Source organism: Ambystoma mexicanum, chromosome 3q (genome assembly GCF_040938575.1).
Source record: "Ambystoma mexicanum isolate Mex_15411 chromosome 3q, UKY_AmexF1_1, whole genome shotgun sequence".
Taxonomy (NCBI): domain Eukaryota; kingdom Metazoa; phylum Chordata; class Amphibia; order Caudata; family Ambystomatidae; genus Ambystoma; species Ambystoma mexicanum.
The window spans coordinates 705,634,456-705,656,497 of record NC_090926.1 but is presented as its reverse complement, the minus strand read 5'-3'; positions in this window follow the sequence as shown (position 1 = coordinate 705,656,497).

Here is a 22,042-nt window from a genome sequence, read left to right as displayed (position 1 = left end):
ACTTGGGTCCTTTCTTTCATCTATCTTCCTCTCTACCTGTGGTGTTCCCCAGGGGTCTAACCGCTCACTTGGCTTTTCAATCAATACCTGTCAACTCTCGCCCACTGCATTGCCACTTTCTGCTCAAATTTCCAGTGCTACGCTGACAACACTCAACTCATTTTCATGCTGCCCTCTGTCAACTCCTTTCCCTCTATCATCTCCGATTGCCTAACTGCCATTCAAGATTGGTGTTCTGCCAATGATCTTTGTCTGAATGCCAGCAAGACGGAGATCCTCCTCATCGGCACCACTTCACCATCCTTTCCACTCACTCTCTGGCCGGCCTCCCTTGGCCCTCCTCCTACCCCCACCTGTGAAGCTAAGAACCTCGGGGTCATCTTTGACTCCACCCTTTCCTTCTCCGCCCCACCCACATCTCTGAGGTCTCTAAAAAGTGAAATATCCGACTGCACCTCCTCAGAGGTACTCTGGCTTTCCTCTCCTTCCCCCAGAAGCTCATGGTATCCCAAGCTCTGGTTCTCTCTAGCTTGGACTATTGTAACAGCCTCTTTCTAAATCTACCTGCCTCTACTCTCCACCCTCTGCAACTAATCCAGAACAGGACTGCGAGACTTGTCCTTGGCCTTAAGCCCTGGGATCGTATCTCTCCAGCTCTGAAATCTCTCCACTGGCTCCCAGTGGATGCAAGGATTAAATTCAAAACCCTCTGCATAGTCCACAAGGCGTTTTGGGGCCTGGGTCCAAAATACCTTCAGCTATCCCTCCGCAAATACCTCCCCTCTTGAGCTCTTCACTCCTCTACCTCCAATTCCCTCAGGGTCAGTCATTTTTCAAAGAAACGAGCTGAGGGTAGATCTCTCTCTTCGGCTGGGGCCTCCCCCTGAAACAGCCTCCCTGCCACTCTAAAACTTGAGGAGAACAATCTCTGGTTCCGGAAGCACCACAAGACCTTCCTCTTTTCTTCTGCCTTCACTCCCCCTCTGCCCTGCTGATCTGTTCTCTCTTGGCACTGTGCACCTGGCCACCCTCTGTCCTTCGGGCCCAGGTACCTGCTCACCCTGCCACCCTCCCGCACTGCCTCCGGGCCACCCCTTGCACTGGGGTCTGTATCTGTACCCATACAGCCCCCCCCTTTTTCTTCCTGCACTTATCAGACCTACCCTGTCTGCTGCCTTAAACCTAGCACTTGCAAATTGCTGGCTGCATTACCACTGTTTGTTGCCTTTATTATTTATTTATCTTTTTCTCCTCTGCTTCGCACTTTCCACGTATCTCTCCTTCCATGCACTTTTCCCCTCCCCCTCTCCCATGCACTTGCACGTTCTCAATGTCACTGGGCCTAGTAAAATCGCTGTTTTGTTCTCCCCTGTTTCCCCTCCCTTGCCTTGTCGTGCTCTGAAACACTTGTGTACGAGCGTGATAGAAATAAAATATAAATCAATCAATCAACTGTTCATCTTTTTAAAATACATGTGAATCTCTGTTGGTGTGCATGCTTCCTTGTGAAATAAAAGACCTTGAGTTTTTTTTTTAATAAAAAGGTTATGTGCTAACAGATTTCAATAAGGCATTTATGCTGCACTGTAAACCTATCCATGTGGTAATTAACACCATTGTGTCATCTGCATAAGCCAGCCATGATAAATGCAGGTTATCTAACTTAGGTGGAAAATTATGAACATCCTTCAGGGATTCCCCTATATTAGAAATATTGACATTATTCAGAAAGAGGACAAGTACTCACCCCTGTTTTAAAGCTCTTTGATGTGAATTAGATTAGAATATCTACCAGCATGGTCTTCTCGTCTAATGTTGACAGCAGTATAGATGTGTAATAAAATAATTAGCTTATGCAAGCTTTATGGCAATCCCCAACGTTGTCACTTACTCCAAAGTAGCTTCATGTTTATTTTAGCAAAGGGATTTCATACTTAACTGTTCACTGTGGCACTCATCCGACTTCAAAAGTTTGCTTTTTGAATGGAGAGATTTCAAATTCTCATATTCAGGATTCATTCATTTTTATAGACGTGAAAATTCTAATAGTCACATCAAGTAAAACTATTGGACAATAATTAATTGGAGTGTCTCAAAGGATTGCCTTTTATGTAACTATAATATTATAAACAGACCATGTAGCTGAAAGTTGAGCTATTTCAACTATTTGACAGAATAAAACATATAGGATATCTGCCCAGAGAGAGGTTTACATTTGTAATCCCATGTTAGTCAGGCCATCAAGGCCCAGTGCATATGAATTGTGAAGGGTATCAGAACATCCTTTGATGACCACTTTTGCAATGGTTTCTGTCCACCTACCCAATTTAGACAGCTCCAAACTAATAATACTTCTGTTGCACTCAGTGCTGGTGGCCTTCTAATGTGCAAAGCCGAAAAGATTCCAATAGCAGTAGTGAATAGTAAGTGTTTGTTAATGCATCCTCAGATTAAGAGTTGCAAATTCATTAAACATGATATATTTAATCTCAAATCTACACAATCTATCTAAAGTCGATTTTCCCACTGCACTGGTCAATATCCAGGTGCCACAGATGTTATCTTGGCCTGTCCATTTATCATGCTGAAACCCCAAATTTGCATTTACACTGCCCATTCAATCCCTTGTGCAGGGGAATTGGTATGGTCTAATTTGGAACAGGCAATTTAACATCACCTATCTCTTGGCCTTCCTCTACAGTTTTGGTTAAGGTAGGATATAATGCATTTTAAATTATAGAGTAAACTAACCTGGCATTGCTTTGAATTTGACAGAAAATGTTCTAATACCTCAGTTACACACATCTTCATTGAGTGGGAGCGACTAGTATTAGGTTTATTATAAACATTATTCAAAAGCCAATGCTCTATCTTATTAGGCAAAAGACACATGCATATTGCTTGTACATCCTCACTTACAGACTGCAATTTGTCCACTTTAGCCTCTAACTTATTATTAGGCAAAGGCCACCACTTGGGCAACCCAAAATGTCCTTTAAAGCTTTCTTGTGCATGCAACAAAACCGATCAATGACTGGATCAATCAACCAAACCTCACGTAAAACCACAAGGTCGTTTGAAATAATAAAATTAAAAATACTTTTATTGGCTCGAAAAATATTTAAACCTCTAATGTTCCAGCAAAACCATTTTAAAGGTTTATTCTAAATATAAGGACCTTAAATTCATAATTTCTTGAAGAATAGTTGGCAGCCACACCCAGTCAACTCCATGTCCAGATCCAATGAGAGGTTTGGTCCTTGATTTTACTTGACGATATCTTGGATAATTTTCGTAGCATTCTATTCTGAAGTCTTAATAGGAAACCTGGGTGACAGAAGAAGAATGTACATAATCCAATATATTAAGAACACCAACAATGCTATCTGAGGACTTTTAAAATGCTACCCTTTCTTTTGTGTGATACAGCCAAACATCATTGCTCATAATTCTTATAGATTCAGACTGGGCCTCATTATGAGTTCAGCGGTAACCCATATCGCCGACTCCACCACCTTATAGCCCAGTGCCACTGGGATATCACAAGTGGCGGCGGAACGGTAAATCCCCAATCCTATGGAGCCCCATTGGACTCCATGGGAATGGGGACACTGAAGCACCAGCACTGTTTCTACCGGTGCTGGTACTTCAGTGAGAGACATGCTGGTAGGGGCCTGATTTGCCAGCAGGTCAGGCCTGCAGTGTGATCCGTGCCCCTACCGGAATTCACTGAGTATGGTGGTCCGGCAAGTGTCCCGGCACAGTGCTACGGGCACCCTTGTTTCCAGACTGCCATACTCGTAATGAGGGCCAATGTTTAATAGTACAATGGTCACATCTTTGCACTACATCTCATGTAGAAAATACTCTTAATCATCGTATCTAAAAAAGATATGGGCCTCATTACGAGCTGGGCAGCATGGCTTAAATACAGCAGTATTATTGTATACCGCCCCATTACTGCATTGCCCAACTATTAGTTTGGTGAAATGTTGGAGGATTCAACCCCAGCTATGAGCTGGAGGTAAATCTGCCAACGTTCTGCCTGATTTCAGTGGGATCACCACCAGCGGAATTACCACTGCAGTAATTCTGCCAAAATGCCCCATGGAGCCTTATGGACTCCCAATAAATATGGACTAACACCACCACCGCCACTTGTAATCCAACTGTAATACTGCCCGACCAAGTGATGGTAACAGTAATTCTGTTTGGTGGTATCTCGGTGGATTTACCACCAAATTTCTACCGAACATATAATGAGGCTCTAAACAGTACATAGTTTGTTTAAGGGAGCCACATTATCTTGAAGAAGTGCCTCCATACAGATAAATATTGAATCACTAATATCCTACTCTTGTATGTCTTCTTAATTATGTTTGATCTCTTCTCCTCTTTCAAAAATTAAATGTCGCTTGAGTTGTGTCCTCAGCAGTGATGGTGTCCTTAAATAGGAATTTCAATTCATGACTCTTAGCAGACACAACATCTATGGCTGTTTCTGATCCAAACAGTGCCATTGTAGCGTGGTGAACACTTTCTTTTATGTGCCATGCATCTTGATTTTGACCCAATAGTTTTCACTCTTCTTGGTTAGTTGCACTGGAAGGTCCTGTTTTAGTTTCCAGGACATATCTACTACCATATTTTCTTTGAGATGTCTTGCCCCTTTTGAGACGATTTTAGTGTTTCCAGTCAACTTAAAGGAAGATAAAAAGAAACTGTATCTGTTGTAACTAGAGAAACCTCGACTGCTCTGATAGCAAGAAACTACTCTTGGTCTTTTAGTATCATGTTTCTATATGGATCTAACAAGGCTTTTCTTTAACTCCACTTTCATTATTTACTCTAGGGGTAGTTCTCCCCTCTTTTGTGCTTTGTCAGTGGTCTCATTAGCTTCCTGTTGCAGTCACACATTTGTACTCTCCTAAGATACTGGAAGATGTCCTCCAAGTCACTAAACTGTTGATTATTGAACAGGGCTTGCATTAGGTATCATCAAAACAGTTGCTTGACATTCTCACCTTTTTTAGCATATGGAGCTAATGCCCAAAATCTACTTTAAGGTCAGTGCAGAGCAGCAGTAAATTCTGCAGAATGTCTGTGTCTGATCTTACTATTAATAAAAGGACATCATAAATGTAAGTAATGACCGCAGCCCCTATGTATGAGTACCAGACAGACATGCCAATTATAAGAATTTTGAGGGTGTTTGTTTTTAATGTACATTAAAACATTAAAAAGCCGGACTCTTGAGCCCCTGTTTGTAAACTGAGGCAGGATTGCAAGTAACACTCCTAAAAAGATGCCTGTGATTGGGGGAAAATAGACATTCAGAGTGATAGACACATCAATTGTCACATCATGTTGGACAAGAGGGGCCCCCTTATAAGGCTTAAAATAGGCAGTTTTTTGTTTTAGTATGTAGACATAGCAGGGGGTACAACACTGTTGGTGAAGATTGGGATTCCAACAGGTCAACATTTCCTTAAGGAGACAATCCATCCAAACAGATCAGGTACCCCATGAAAGGCTCATCAAAATTAGAGAACCTAAGTAACATACTACAAAGGTTATAAACTGATATTTTCATGATATATAATAACACAATATCACCTTTTCATAAGCTGCCTCCGTCCTGGCAGGCAGACTGACTGCACTTGCTCAGTGCACTTCATGCCAAACTTTGAGGATGAAGAGCGATGGTCTGGAGGGTTGCCCATAGTGATGCCAGAGGATAAGGATAATTGTAAACCTTGTGCCAAACCCTCTTTTATTTAGCTGTAGTACCCCGAGTGTGACAGTTATGCCCAGACCTATGTCCCATGACTCCATGGCCTGGAGACCAAAGCTACATCTCATTGATGATGGCTGAAACATTTTTGGGGTTGCTTGTTATCTCATGGAGAAGGAATGTGTATAAGCAGTTCAAGCTGAAGTAACCCTTTTGGGGTGAGACCAAGCCAGATTTCCATATGGTCGTAACCCTTTTTGTAATGGCTTGGCAGGCAAATAACAATAGACTGGTGGGTTGCCCAGAGCAATGACAGAGCTTAAGATTAATTATAAACTTCATCCATCACACCTTGTTTTGCTATTGTAGCCCATAAGTATGACAGGCATGCTCGGGTGTGAGTCCTGAGCCTGCTGAGCCTAGATACCCAAGCTACACCTCGCTTATGATGGCCAATGAGGCTGAAACATATCTTGTGTTGATTGTGGTCTCGCGCACACGGTATGTGACCAAGAGGTTCGGGCTGGACTACCCCTTTTGAGGTGGTACCTAGACAGATTGGCATATGGTCTTCCTCTTTCTGTAATGGCTTGGTAGACAGAGAATCATCTGGAGGGTTGCCCAAAGCAATGCCAGAGGTTAAGTGTAATTCAAAACCTACCAGTCATCACCTCTTTTGATATGCACTTCGTGCATCAAAGTCTCCTTTGTTCCATCAAGCTATGTGAGCTCAGTCACACAGGGGGCAGCAGATCTGGACAATAGTCCTCCGGTCCCATAGCTCCCAATGCTGCTGCACTGCAAATTTCCACTTATTTACTATACTTCACTCAACATTTCCCCAAATTCTTGTACCACTGCCATCCAGTGCAAGAGACCAACATACGTGGAAGCTTTACAACATGTGCCATTAAAATCTGAACTGAAATTGGCCAGTCAAAAAATATACGTTTTTTCTCCTCATTAAACTCTTTACTTTGTGGACAAAATGTAGAACCATTTTTATTCCATTGATTGATATGTTGCGGATACAATACATTTGTACAATACATTTACAGTGATTTAGCATGTTTCAATATGCATTGCCCTAGGTATTTTAAAACTCAGAATCAATGTCCCTAGAATATCCAAATTGTGGAATGTATTCCTTATGGAACTCTGTATTTATAGTTGTGTTTATTTGAATGTATATAGCACTTTCACCAAAGCACTGAACATACAATATAAAAAACTGAGCAACATTATGCCGAGAGCCGGATCAAATACACATCAGCAGAAACACATTGAATAGTTAATTGTTAGAACTAAGCAAGAGAAAATGGGTTTTTTAACTCTGTATGAAAGAGATGAAGAGTTGGAGAGCAGCGGAAAGTGAGAGGAAAATAATTCCAGTGGTTTGGAGCAAGCAGAGCGAAAGATGAAGAGATGGGAGGCAGTACTTATAGTTTTCAGCACAAACATAAGGTGCAGAGATTGAGAGTGAAGAGTACATGGAGGAGAATATTTTGAAACCAGTGGAGGAATATAGGGAGTTGAACAGCTGTGAATACATGTATCTACAATACAGTGGAAATGAAAAAGGAGATTGCAGTTAAAAGGCAAAATAGATGTAGATCGCAGAGATGTCGAAATCAAAGAGCAAGAGGTTAAGGAGAACAAAAAAGAAATAGCACAACGGATGACAGACTGAAGAGGAGTAAGATAGGAAGCAGGGAGACCAATCTAATAAGCAGAGAAATAGTCAAAATGGGTGAAAGTTAAGGATAAACCGGGTGGATAGCTGAGGGGGTAACACGTCTTTCTTGGAAGCAAAACAACTCACAGCAACACAGGTTTGAATCCAAAGCGCTTAGAAACTGGACCCCAATATGAAGCATGTTAAATATATATATATATGTATAATATATATATATATATATATATATATATATATATATATATATATATATATATATATATATATGTGATCAGAAGCTTGGTGGAGTAAAGAGAAAAGTAAGGAAATGTGCATACTTGAATTACGACAGTGCAGGAAGGAAAGACCAAGAAGTCAAACTTTCTCTGTCTGCACGAAAAGACTTTGGAACCTCCTTCCCATCAACATCAGATTTTCCCCATCACTTCTAGAGTTCAGGAAAGAGCTCAAGACATTCCACTTTAAGGAATGGCTTTTCCTTATCACCTAGGTCCACACATCCTGCACTCCCACCGTACCTGAGACTCTGTGATCTTCCCCCCATGTTGCCAATTTCCAACCCTCTCCTGTTAGCTCCCCACACATTTTTTTTTCTGCTTCCCTATCTATGTTCCTCCTCTCTATGATTGTATAGCGGTCCGTTGCTTCCGGAAGCTAGGTCTGCAATCAATGAATAACATAATAATAATAACAATAATAATAATAATAATTATACTGACTGAATAATAATTTACATAATCCAATTTATTAAGAGCACCAACCCCACTATTGCAGGACTTTTAAAATGCTACACTTTCTTTTTTGTGATACAGCCAAACATCATAGCCCATAATTCTTAGAGATTCAGACTGTGCGTCATTACGAAGTTGGCGGTAACCCCAATAATAATAACAGACGTGCACAACATATAGAACAGAGGTGAAAATGGCAGATGCACGATTTATCAGATATGTGAGTAGAAAAAGAAAGAATAGGTTTGAAAATCATATCAAGATTGCAAGCTAATGAAGAATAAGTTAGAAGTGTGGCTGGCAAGACAAAGCCAGGGGTGGAGGGAGGAAAGAAGAAAACATCAGTTTTGATGGGGTTATAATTGGAGGAAATGAAAATGCATCCGTGATTGGATAGTAGAAATACAAGCCAATGTGTTGGAGTGAAGACAGTAGGAAAAGGAAGAAAAGGAGAAGGACACATTTGTGTTATCTGCAAAGAAATGTGCAGCGAGATTGAAAGAAGATATGAGAACATAAAGAGGAATTGTGTGGACTGAAACATATATTTGGCAAAGTACAGAGGTTTGGGGTATACCATAAAAAAGTGGATGGGGAGCTGATTTTTGATCAGCCCAAGGAATTGAGTTTGAACTATTAGAAACATAATAACGAAACAATTAGAGCATAGAACCAAATACACCAAAATATGTAAAAGTGGAAAGTAGGGTGGGTGGATCAACCATGTCAAAAGCATTATATGATCAGGGGGATATAGAGAAAGGATAGGCTACTATGAAAACCTGAAAGTAGATAATTTAAAACATGGAGCAGTGCTTTTTTAGATGAATAAAATGGTTGAAAGTCAAATGGTAGTGAAGGAAGTAGGGAGTAAAGATTTACATAAAACGATACTTGAGCATAAACCACACATTTCAGTTCTTATGAGAGAAAGGGAAGAAGAGAAATAGGGTTAAAACTAGCTGATAGTGAGGGATCCGGACATTCTTTTTTAGAATGGGGGTAACAATTTCATTTTTAAAGAAGGAAGATACTTGATATATTATATTATCTTAAGGTAGATTTGTAAAATGCTCCAATATCCCAAAGGTGTCTTGTCGCTATAGAACCTGACAGATTCGAACCGTGCATGCCAGCACCAGAGAAAGGACAGATTCATCAAACAAAGATGTGTTAAGCTGTCACCGGAAAGGAAACAAGTTGGGTTCACTTCAGAGTGAAAGTGGGAGTGAATTCCAGTTTCTAGATGCTTGAACAAAGAAATTGCAGCCACCCAATCTCTGGTATTTTGGATTGGTATGTTTCCTGCCTTGATTAGATCTTAAGAGACGATTAAAACCTATATTTCAAGGCAGAGTATGTTGACATATGATGTTGAAGACTTTTATGAATGAGGCACATACCTGTAAAAATGATCTGCTTCTTTATGGAGAGGCAATGCAGGGCCCATAGTGCTGAGGTAATGTGGTTTTATTGTCAATATAGTGTTGGCAGCCATATTGTGCACTTTCTGTAGGCATGTTATTGCAGTCCTGAAGTCCAATCAAGAGGGGATGAGGGAGTTTAGGATGGGAAAGGAAAATATGTTTTATTCGAGAACGGGCTTCGAATGAGGGCTGATATGGCTGTCTGTGCTGCTGGTGACTCGATTTGCATTCACCGTACTTGTGGACCTTTTGGACTTTGTAATTACAACAACCAAAGTAAAACTTCAGCACAGACTTTGGAGAAACTACTTTACCTGTTTTAACTGTTATAACAAGTGTTATAACTTTGTTTTGTTTCATTAGTGTGCTCTATGGCTCCTCCCTCCCCTCCCAGAAGTCCTTCTCAACTATAGAAAACGCGAATTCATGCGCCCATATTCGAGAAGGGGCTTTGAATAAGGGCTGATACATCTGATAGGGCTGGAGAGTGCAGAGGGAGAGCCTGACATGTAATAATTGTATGTGAGTTATTTAAACTTGGTACACTTATTTTGGCTGTCAGTGCTAATGGCAAAATTATACACCCTCTGAAACGACATGCCGTTTCCGAGGTCTCTCTCAGAATGTCCCTCTGTTGATCAGGCCACTCCAGAGCGTATAAATCATGCACCAAATTTACCCCTCAAATGATCTACCCGTTGTAGGCTTACCTCGCCTACAACGGACATTCATAAGTTCTACCGCGAGTGTCCCTCTATAACCACGCCTACAAGCGTGGTGTTCATTAATGATGTTTTAGTACAGCCTGATTTACAATTGCCCCCTTCGACTGTGGGTGAAATAGCTGATATAATGTGGGAACAGCCTATCGATCTATGCACCCCGTCTGACTCACTACTAGCAGCGTTTACAGAGACCGATCTCTTGGGAGATTACCCTTTACCTGCACGAGCTGAAATTGTAACCACAGCAAAAGTGCATACTGAACAAGTCTCGTCTCAAATTACTTTACTATCGAATTTAACTCGACCTGCTCAGAGTCCTCAGACGAGGGATTGCTGCCATTACCAGTTACCCCGCATAGTGATGGAGATAACCAGCTGAAACAACAAAGTGAACTACAGGATTGTGACCACTTGCCGCAATCTCCTGTTATGTTTACGGAGTTGCTTCATGACTCTTCTGTTCTGTCTATCTCATTTACCCAGCCTACTCCGAGACAAACAAAGCATATGTCTCCACACGAAGCACACTTTCAGGCCACGTCATTATTTGCAGAAACTACCCTTCAGGCCATGAATATGGCGCTATTTTAGTTAGCAAAGCTCTATGAAACTCTGGATTCACGTCTGATTGATCCAAATTTTTGGTTGCAGGAATGGTTAGAGGATAGGAGACTGCCTTCCCCAATGGTTAAGACCTTAATAATGCCTCCTGTCTCTCACTCTGGTGATGAGAAGGACCGGTATCCTTGTGATGGAGTTCAACTTTTGAAGGTTCCACATAAAACAGAAGGTGAATGTGCAGAGGTACCCAGATCAAGTATGTGTGTAATAAAACGGCTAACTGTTCAATCAACAGAAAATGGCTGCACCCTTCAACAAGGGGGGACTGATGAAATATCAATGGTAAATGGTACTCCGCCTGTGGAACCTTCGAAAAGTGAACTGTCACCGGTCGCATGTGAGACATTAGACAACCCATCATATAACATCTTTTCTGTTCAAGATAAAAAGAAAACAAATAATGTAAAGATGACACCTAAAAAAAAAACCAAAGAATCAAAAAATAACAAAGATGCAAAAAAATAAAAATGCCCGTCAGTTTGTTAAACTACTTACCTTACCAGACAAATAAGCCAAAGAAAAAGGTGCAGCTATTTTTAGAAAATACGCAGCTTTGCAAAGATTGCTCTTTAATAACGCTGGAGAGCAGGCGTGATGAGATTAAAAAATCAATGGGTTTATGTCTTGTCCTTTCATTGGCTCTACACAAAAAGCCCCAATGGAGAGTGGGGGATGCACTAAACTGTTGCGGGGTAATATGCTAGATACAATGCAAATACAGAGCTTACAGAACCTCCCGGGTCCAACTCAATGGCTCCCTAATCTAGACATGACAAGACCACCCCAGAATAAGAAGGCTGAAAAGAATCATGGACCAAAGGGTAGACATATTAACTGTAATGATTCTACTCATGTCAGTCTAATACAGCAATGTCGAGGTGGTGACTTTGGTTCATATGATTTAAATAGATTGTCTGTGCTGAATCTATTAAATAAAATCTCTTATTTACAAGATGTTAAGACCAGTGACATAGCCCAAATAAAATTCATCCATGACCATGATCGATCTGTGGTCAAGACATGGATGTCTTCGGGTTTAGTGAAAAATGCTATCTGACAGGCAAGAATAGAAATATATCAATTGGGATTTCTGTTGCTAAATCTCTCTGAGGTGACCTCTGTGGGTAATACAAATTTGCATATGATTCAGGGACCTAAGCATAGTAAACCTTGGATGAATGGCCCTATGACAATTTTGTATCCTACAGATGATCTTAATCATCCACACTGTGTAATCTATCCATCTACTGGGACCTTGGCAAATAGACGGTAACTAAGCAAAATTATTTTACACCATACATTAAAACTGGCCTCTTGGAACACGCAGGGTTACATGCATTTGATGTTGACCCTCTTAGCCCAATATGACATCATCCTATTACAGGAAGTGTGGCTTGATACGATACCTACTTGGGAAAATCACCAAATGACTTTGATTGCTGCCACTAGTCAGGCTAGAGGGAGACCAAAGACAGGCCTTTTAATAGCTACTAAAACATCAAGTGGCTTGACATTAGAGCCTTGGGCTTCACTGATTAGTCACATTCAATTAGTTAAGATCACTCAGAGTCAAAAATGAATTTCTTGTTTAAAACTCTATTGGAATCATCTTGCTTTTAAAGACAGTCTCTTTTTGAAAGATTTAGGGATTTTTCTCGAGTTCATTTGCTAAAAATCCTGCTATAAATCATACAGTTGTCATACAAAATCATACAAAAATCATACAATGAGCACCACACACTGTGGGAAATAAGCAGCGCTCAGATACCCGAGGGTTCGTAGCACTATATAAATGCCCAAACAAACAAACAAACAATTGTAGCAGGAGACCTTAATATGAACTACATAAAAGACAGAGGTGGAACATTGAAGGATACTGTTAAGCAGTGGATTCTTCTCATGAACGAGAGAGTTCTTAGTATGGTTAACAGCTCTATACAGGACGACATTCCATCAAAAAACACCTGTCATCGAGGTAATCTTATGTCTCTGTTTGATTATGTTTATGTTGATAGTAACTTGTTCACTGCTGTAAACACCTTTAAAATCATTGAACAAGATCAGAGCGACCATAACATCCTTCATTTGAATTGGGAATGGAGCAGTGACGTCATTAAAGATATGGTCCACCTGTATAATACCGATTTGACCACGTCAGCTAAGGGAAATCGATTCAGATGGACTTCATCCACCTTCAATGATTTATTGGCAGCAGTAAGCTACTCTAATTATATTCTAGAACCTAACATCTCTTATCAAGATGGAATTTATGTAGCTGTCCTCCATCTGTTCAAACAGAACGGTCAGCATGGCTCGCTGGTCAAGAAAGTCCATCCGCATGCGAATGATGAAGATGTCAGACTCCATAAGGCCAAGCATAAAATGGAAATTCGGAATCTATCAACCCTCCTGCTGCCAGAAAAAAAACTAGACAAATTTCCAAACACAAGAATAGATACAATAATTGTCTGAAACAGCATACAGCTGAGATGGTACTAAAGGAGGCCAATCCAGACGTGGACCCCTTGCTCACTGTTCTTAGAGAGGCAACAGTTTCACCTCACTGATGATGCCCAACAAGGCTGAAACACGTGTATGGGGTTACTGATGGTACTCTTGTTCAGAGGAGAATTGCCTAGCATTTCGGTGCTGGACTGCCCCTGGGCAGGACAAAGGCTGATATGCGGGGAAATTTCTTCTCTGTGAAAAGGACAGTGAGCTAAAGACTTGGTAGAGTCTCTCCCAGGGGTTATTCACCCAAGAACAGGTCATTGGGCTGTGTTTGTGCTGGTAGAGAGATTCCCAGACCCCCCTCTGTTTGCATACATTAACTTTGGGTTTCACCCTAAGTTAACAGGGCAATCCAGACGTGGACCCCTTGCTCACTGTTCTTAGAGAGGCAACAGTTTCACCTCACTGATGATGCCTAACAAGGCTGAAACATGTGTATGGGGTTACTGATGGTACTCTTGTTCAGAGGAGAATTGCCTAGCATTTCGATGCTGGACTGCCCCTGGGCAGGACAAAGGCTGATATGCGGGGAAATTTCTTCTCTGTGAAAAGGACAGTGAGCTAAAGACTTGGTAGAGTCTTTCCCAGGAGTTATTCACCCAAGAACAGGTCATTGGGCTGTGTTCGTGCTGGTAGAGAGAATCCCAGACCCCCCTTTGTTTGCAATATACATATACATAGGGTAAATAGCAGCTTTGAAACAGTGAAATCATCATTTATTTGCTTGAAAATAATGCTGTCTTTAAAGCTTGATCTTCCCCTATGCATATGTTTCATATGATGTGACTGGACCCACAATTATTATAAGAACCTACTTGTAGGATACATCTACAAATAAAATCCAATTTTTAGTTTCTGACTGTTACTGAAGAAAACCATGTGGCCTAGATATCTCAGCAAAAGAAAAAAGAGTGAGCCAGAACAAAACTCGCGGTGTCCTGAAATGTTCGTACATAAAGAAAATGGGGGTGTTCTGAGGACGTTGTCCGCATTGTTCGCTGGCAAGTTGCATGTGTTATAAGAACACTCGCGGTGTCCTGAAATGTTTGAAAATAAACAAAATGGGGGTGTTCTGAGGACGTTCTCCATATTGTGTGACTGCTTAGCTGTATGCAATGAGGGAATGGCACAGAGAGTGAAGTGGAAATGGTAGAAGGACTGTCCAAGAGATATGCGGTCCGCAGACACCGCGGCTGTCCGTGGACAGGGCGTTCTACATCCAGGGTTTTCCAGCAAATCCAGCATGGAAAGAAGACTGTAGGGATCAGCCAATCAGATGTTGAGGTTGTGGATTTGTGTTGAAAGAGACTGTGTGTAGTGAAGATGGCAGAAGTGAAGAAAGTCAGGGTGTTGGTGCTCGGAGATATGTTTGTGCATGGTTTACAACAGTATGCTCAATGCAGGCATGTTGCAAAGAATGTTGATGTTAAAGGAGTGGAGATCGTGTGGAGCACTGTGCCTGTTTGCAATGTACAGGGAATTGTACAAGTTTGTGAAGATATGGGCAGGATCAACAGTCCCCATGTGGTAGTTTTGCACTATGGTGCTTTCCATTTGGGCTATGTCAGTGCCCCTACTTTGTTGGCAGATTTGGAACACTTGGTTCAAGCAGTAATGAACATCCTTCCAAATGCCAAAGTAATTTTTTCTGGATTACTACCTAGGGCAATATGGGACAATAGTTCAGTTTTTTGTCCTCAGCAAAACAATGCTAGGTGTGTAATCAACCGAGGCATGTGTGCCTTCATGCTTAGAGCTGGTATGTTATTCTGTAATAATGAGAATATTTATTCCAGTAATGCTGTTTATTTTAAAGAAGATGGCATTTCCTTATCTTTTATGGGAAATGCCATGCTGTTTTGCAATGTAAGGGTTGCTTTGGAGAAGGTTATGTGAAGATTTAAGAGTAAAGTAAGAAAAAAAGACAATCAGTTAGGTTAAGAACTCTTTCTGCAACTACTTCTGCTTTTTTGTTTACTTCACTGTCCCTGTATATAGTCATATTTGTATGTGTTGTTGTCTCTTTGTGTTTTGTCTGTAATAATTATGTATTAAGTGGGTTTTATTATCTACCTATTACATGTTTCACAGTACGCAAAACTCTAATAAGAAAGCAGTTATCATTTCACTATTCAACATGGCAAGATTATGAATATGGCACCTTCATCATGTATGCTGCACACACTGCCTATGTTTCTGCATGAGTAGCTTAGTATACTGGATAGGACTTCACAATAGAATGCTATTTATATCAATGCATTGCTTAATGCACTAATTAGCTCATGATATTTATCCCAATGATACTTGACAGTTTTTGGTCAGTATTATAAGAATCCCTCGTACAGAGTTTTTATGAAAAGTAAATGCTCATGTGATGTCATCAGTGATGTCATCAATGAAATTTGTGATGTCATCTTTGATGTCCTGGGTGTTAGTGTTTGCAGTGCACGGTGGCGCGAGTTATGGTTGCTTATCTTACCATAACTGCCGAATTTCAGGGGTTTTTCGGTTTTACTTTGAACCATAACGTCCCTTTAACAAAGTTTTTTTATTGATTTTCATAGTTTGTTAGTAGCGAAACTTAACCATAACGTCCCTTTAACAAAGTTTTTTCACTGAATATATATATATATATATATATATATATATATATATATATATATATATATATATATATATATATATATATTACATGGCACGGTAGTGGCCATGTAGATATGGTTAAGTTGGTGTTTCCATAGGAAGAGCACTTTTTGGGCGGCTTATAACTTCGCTGCCCCTGGACAAATCCTCACCAAACTTTGCAATAAAAGTATATGGCCCACTCCAAATCTTTTTGCAAAGTTTGGTGAGGATTCGTCCAGGGAGGGAAAAGTTATAGGGGGGGTCCCAAAACTTTTTTTTTCCCATAGACTGAATGGGAAAAATTATTTGCTTGCGCCTACAGCCCAAACCGCTGGACGGATTTTCACCAAATTTGGACCAGGACCAGCGGCTTGGTCCCGAATGCGTGCTTTTGCAAATTTGGTGAAAATCCATCCAGTAGTTTTTTTTAAATGACCAAAAAGTAGGTCAGAATAAATTAGTAATATCTGTGTTCGCTTCGCGGACACACTTCCCTGTTCGCTCCGCGGACAGGACAGTGATTGGGCAAGCAGCTTGTGTGATGTCTGCGGACATTTGATGTGCTTTTCTATTGCCTCCGTAAAGCGTGCAGTGCGTCTATTTTCAGAGACGCCCGCCATCTTTGTTTATCGGAGCGGATCTGCTGTCTGCACAGTGTAGATGTGGGCTGCGTGGGCCACGAAAAGGCGGTGAGGCACAGGCCCTCGTGTCTCTCTCTTGTTCTCCCATCCCCGCTCATGGCCCGTGTCTCCCATGTCCCCCCCCTCGCTGATTCTCTGTGTGTTCCTCCCACCCCCCTCATGCTCCGTTTCTCTTTCCCGTTCCCCCAGATCATGTCCCGTGTCTACCTCCTTCCCCACTACCCCCCACTCATGCCCTGTGTCTCCCTAGTGTTCCCCCACCCCCCGCTCATGCCCCGTGTGTCTAACTCCTTTCCCCCTCACCCCCCGCTCATGCCCTGTGTCTCTCCCTCCTTTCCCCCCACCCCCCGCTCATGCCCGTGTGTCTCCCTCCTTTCCCCCACCCACCGCTCATGCCCTGTGTGTCTCTCACCTTCCCCTCAACCCCCCGCTCATGCCCCGTGTCTCTCCCCTTCCCCCCCACTCCCGCTAATACCCGTGTCTCCCTACTCTTCCCCCACCCCCTGTTCATGCCCCGTGTCTCTCTCCACTTCCCACCCACCCCCTCTCATGCCCCGTGTGTCTCTCCCCTTCCCCCATCCCCTGCTCATGCCCCGTGTGTCTCACCCCTTCCCCCACCCCTCGCTCATGGCCCGTGTGTCTCTCCCCTTCCCCCCACCCCTGCTCATACCCTGTGTCTCCCTACTGTTCCTCCCACCCCCCGCACATGCCCTGTGTGTCTTTCCCCTTCCCCGCACCCCCCGCTCATGCCCCGTGTGTCTCTCCCCTTCCCCCCAACCCTGCTCATGCCCCGTGTCTCTCCCCTTCCCCCAACCCCCCCGCTCATGCCCCGTGTGTCTCTCCCCTTCCCCCTCACCCCCCGCTCATGCCCTGTGTGTCTCTCACCTTCCCCCCACCCCCCGCTCATGCCCCGTGTGTCTCTCCCCTTCCCCCATCCTCCGCTCATGCCCTGTGTGTCTCACCCCTTCACCCCCACCCCTCGCTCATGCCCTGTGTGTCTCTCCCCTTCCCCCACCCCTGCTCATACCCTGTGTCTCCCTACTGTTCCTCCCACCCCCCGCTCATGCCCTGTGTCTCTCTTCCTTCCCTCCTACCTCCTGCTCATGCCCAGTGTCTCTTTCCTCTTCCCCCCAACCCCCTGCTCATGAACCGTGTCTCTCCCCTTCCCCCCACCCCCCTGCTCATGCCCCGTGTGTCTCTCCCCTTCCCACCCACACCCCGCTCATGCCCCATTTTCTCTCCCCTTCCCCCCGACCCCCCGCTCATGCCCGTGTCTCTCTCCCCTCCTCCCCACCCCCCACTCATGGCCTATGTCTTTCCCTTCCAACCCACCCCTGCTCATGCCCCGTGTGTCTCTCCCCTTCCCCCCACCCCCCGCTCATGCCCCGTGTGTCTCTCCCCTTCCCCCCCACCCCCCGCTCAGGCCCTGTGTCTCCCTACTGTTCCCCCCCACCCCCTGCTCATGCCCCGTGTCTCTCTCCACTGCCCCCCGCTCATGCCCTGTGTCTCTCCTGTTCCCCCCCACCCACGATCATGACCTGTCTCCCTTGTGTTACCCCTCACCCCCTGCTCATGCCTCGTGTGTCCCTTGTGTAACCCCGCACCCCCAGCTCATGCCCTGTGGGTGTCTCCCTTGTGTTACCCCTCCACCCCCCGCTCATGCCCCGTGTCTCCCTTGTGTTAAGCCCCACCCCCGCTCATGCCCCGTGTTTCCCTCGTGTTACCCCCCCACCCCCGGTCATACCCCGTGTCTCCCTTGTGTTACCCCCTCACCCATGCCCTGTCTCCCCTATTACCCCCACCACCCGCTCATGCCCCGTGTCTCCCTTGTGTTACCCCCCTACCCCCCGCTCATGCCCCGTGTCTCTCCCCTTCCTCCCCACCCCCGCTCATGGCCCGTGTCTCCCTCGTTTCCCCCGCTCATGCCCCGTGTGTCTCTCCCCTTCCCCCCACCCCCCGCTCATGCCCCGTGTCTCTCTCCCCTTCCCTCCTACCCCCCGCTCATGCCCCGTGTCTCTCTCCCCTTCCCCCCTACCTCCTGCTCATGCCCCGTGTCTCTTTCCCCTTCCCCCCACCCCCCGCTCATGCCCTGTGTCTCTCCCCTCCCCTCCCACCCCCCGCTCAGGCCCTGTGTGTCTCTCCCCTTCCGCCCCACCCCCCGCTCATGCCCCGTGTCTCTCTCCCCTTCCCTCCTACCCCCCGCCCATGCCCCGTGTCTCTCTCCCCTTCCCCGCTACCTCCTGCTCATGCCCCGTGTCTCTTTCCCCTTCCCCCCACCCCCCGCTCATGCCCTGTGTCTCTCCCATTCCCCCCCACCCCCTGCTCAGGCCCCGTGTGTCTCTCCCCTTCCCCGCCACCCCCCCGCTCATGCCCCGTGTGTCTCTCCCCTTCACCCCCACCCCCACTCATGCCCCGTGTCTCTCTCCCCTCCCCCCCGCTCATGCCCTGTGTCTCTCCCTTCCCCCCCACACCCCGCTCATGCCCCGTGTCTCTCCCCTTACCCCCCACCCCCGGTCATTCCCTGTGTGTCTCTACTCTTCCCCCCACCCCCGCTCATGCCGCGTGTCTCCCTACTGATCCCCCCACCCCCCACTCATGCCCCGTGTCTCTCTCCACTCCCCCCCAACCCCAGCTCATGCCCTGTGTCTCCTCTGTTCCCCTCACACCCCCCACTCATGACCTGTCTCCCCTGTTACCCCCCACCCCCGCTCATGCCCGTGTCTCCCTTGTGTAACCCGCACCCCCAGCTCATGCCCGTGCGTGTCTCCCTTGTGTTACCCACCCACCCCCGCTCATGCCCTGTGTCTCCCTTGTGTTACCGCCCCTACCCCCCACTCATGCCCCCTGTCTCCCTCGTGTTACCCCCCCAACCCCCGCTCATGCCCCGTGTCTCCCTTGTGTTACCCCCCCACCCATGCCCTGCCTCCCCTGTTACCCCCCACCCCCGCTCATGCCCTGTGTCTCTCCCCTTCCCCCACCCCCCGCTCATGCCCCGTGTCTCCCTCTTTTCCCCCCACCCCCTGCTCATGCCCCGTGTGTCTCTCCCCTCCCACCCCCTGCTCATGCCCCGTGTGTCTCTCCCCTCCCACCCACTCCCGCTCATGCACTGTGTGTCTCTCCCCTTCCTCCCCACCCCCCGCTCATGCCCCGTGTGACTCTCCCCTTCACCCCCACCCACCGCTCATGCCCTGTGTGTCTCTCTCCTTCCCCCCCACCCCCTGCTCATGGCCCGTGTGTCTCTACCCTTCCCCCCACCGCCTGCTCAGGCCCTGTGTGTCTCTCCCCTTCCCCCCACCCCCTGCACATGCCCCGTGTGCCTCTCACCTTCCCCCCACCCCCTGCACATGCCCCGTGTGCCTCTCACCTTCCCCCCACCCCCCACTCATGCCCCGTGTCTCTCTACCCTTCCCCCCACCCCCGCTCATGCCCCGTGTCTCTCTCCCCTTCCCCCATCCCCGCTCATAACCAGTGTCTCTCTACCCTATCCCCCACCCCCCGCTCATGCCCCGTGCCTCTCTCCCCTCCCCCCACCCCCTGCTCATGCCCCGTGTCTCTCTCCCCTTCCCCCCCACCCCCACTCATGCCCCGTGTGTCTCTCCCCTTCCCCCACCTCCTGCTCATGCCCAGTGTCTCCCTCCTTTCCCAAAACCCCCCCGCTCATGCCCCGTGTCTCTCTCCCCTTCCCCCATCCCCGCTCATAACCAGTGTCTCTCTACCCTATCCCCCACCCCCCGCTCATGCCCCGTGCCTCTCTCCCCTCCCCCCACCCCCTGCTCATGCCCCGTGTCTCTCTCCCCTTCCCCCCCACCCCCACTCATGCCCCGTGTGTCTCTCCCCTTCCCCCACCTCCTGTCCATGCCCAGTGTCTCCCTCCTTTCCCAAAACCCCCCCGCTCATGCCCCGTGTGTCTCTCCCCTTCCCCCCACCCCCCGCTCATGCCCCTTGTATCTCTCCCCTTCCCCCCAATCCCCGCTCATGCCCCATGTGTCTCTCCCCTCCCCCCACCCCACCCCCCGCTCATGCCCCGTGTGTCTCTCTCCTTTCCCCCCACCCCCAGCTCATGCCCCGTGTGTCTCTCCCCTTACCCCCCACCCCCTGCTCATGCCCGTGTGTCTCTCCCCTTCCCCCCACCCCCCGCTCATGCCCCGTGTGTCTCTCCCCTTCCCCTCTGTTAGGGAGAATTATCTGTTTAGGCTAAATTTCCTAACCTAGTGAGTCCCCCAGCAGCTTTGCTGGATTTCTGGAGTTTGTTTTTTTCCATCCTGCCAAGAGTGAGACTCTTTTTCTCCCACTCTTGGACATGAATGTGTGTAATTCCTTTGAATGTCAATGTGTTCTATGGGGTATGGGGTCTTTTACTCCATAGGGTCTCATATATTTTGCTATGTGTGTTACAATGCACCCTCTGTGCCGTAACACTGGGGCGTCCTAGCGGACCTCCACCATAGACTCCATACCCGGGGACTAACTACTGTCTCCCCGGGCATGTAAAGTCACCATTGGCTTTACTAGACCTAAATGTACTAACAGAACTAGTACACACCATCCTATTGTGGACGTACTAGTAGGGGTAATTCGATTACTCCTAGGTCTGTTATTCGAGGGGGCACTGTCCCGTCCCCCCTCGTCGAGTTTTGGCTGGTGGCAGTGGAAACTACTTGTTATATTCGACCCCGAATATAACTCTATGGAATTCTTCCCATTGTTGGAGGTTAATACTTTTCCTCGTTAATCTCTAACATACCACCAGTTTATTTATCTTAAATAAATCTATCGGTTGGTATTTTCTGCCAGAACTCGGTTTTTAAAATGGTGTCTGTTTCTCGTCTCTGTGACTCCTAAACACAAGGTTGAGCCCTTTGTTCCACTTTTGGCGGGCCTCTACACAGAGGCCCTCCAAAGTGGTGCCATTCTGTCTTTGTACCACAGGGGATGTGGGAGGGGGTTTAGGCCCCCTGGACTGAGTTGCCTTGCCAACTCCAGTCGCACTCTGGTGTGATTGGCCCAAGTGGTGAGCCACCCCGCTCACCACTTAGCGTGTTTTGATTGACAGCTAGGCTGAATGAATGGGGGTTTTCTGCATAAAAGCAGAGCTTTTGGGACTGGATATTCAGAAGTCGCAACAGGACCTAAGAATCCGACGAGGGTAAAGCTGAGCCGACCTGCGACGACGACACCTCCGGTGGAGCCCTGCTGAACCGACTCACCACTTCCCAATGACAGAGGAGATCTCCCTGCCGGAGAGCCTCTTCCCCTGACTGGTGGGAACAACAAGTCTCCTTTGCTTTTTCTTCGTTCCAGGACGCAGTGGTCGAATTGCCCATGCAGAGC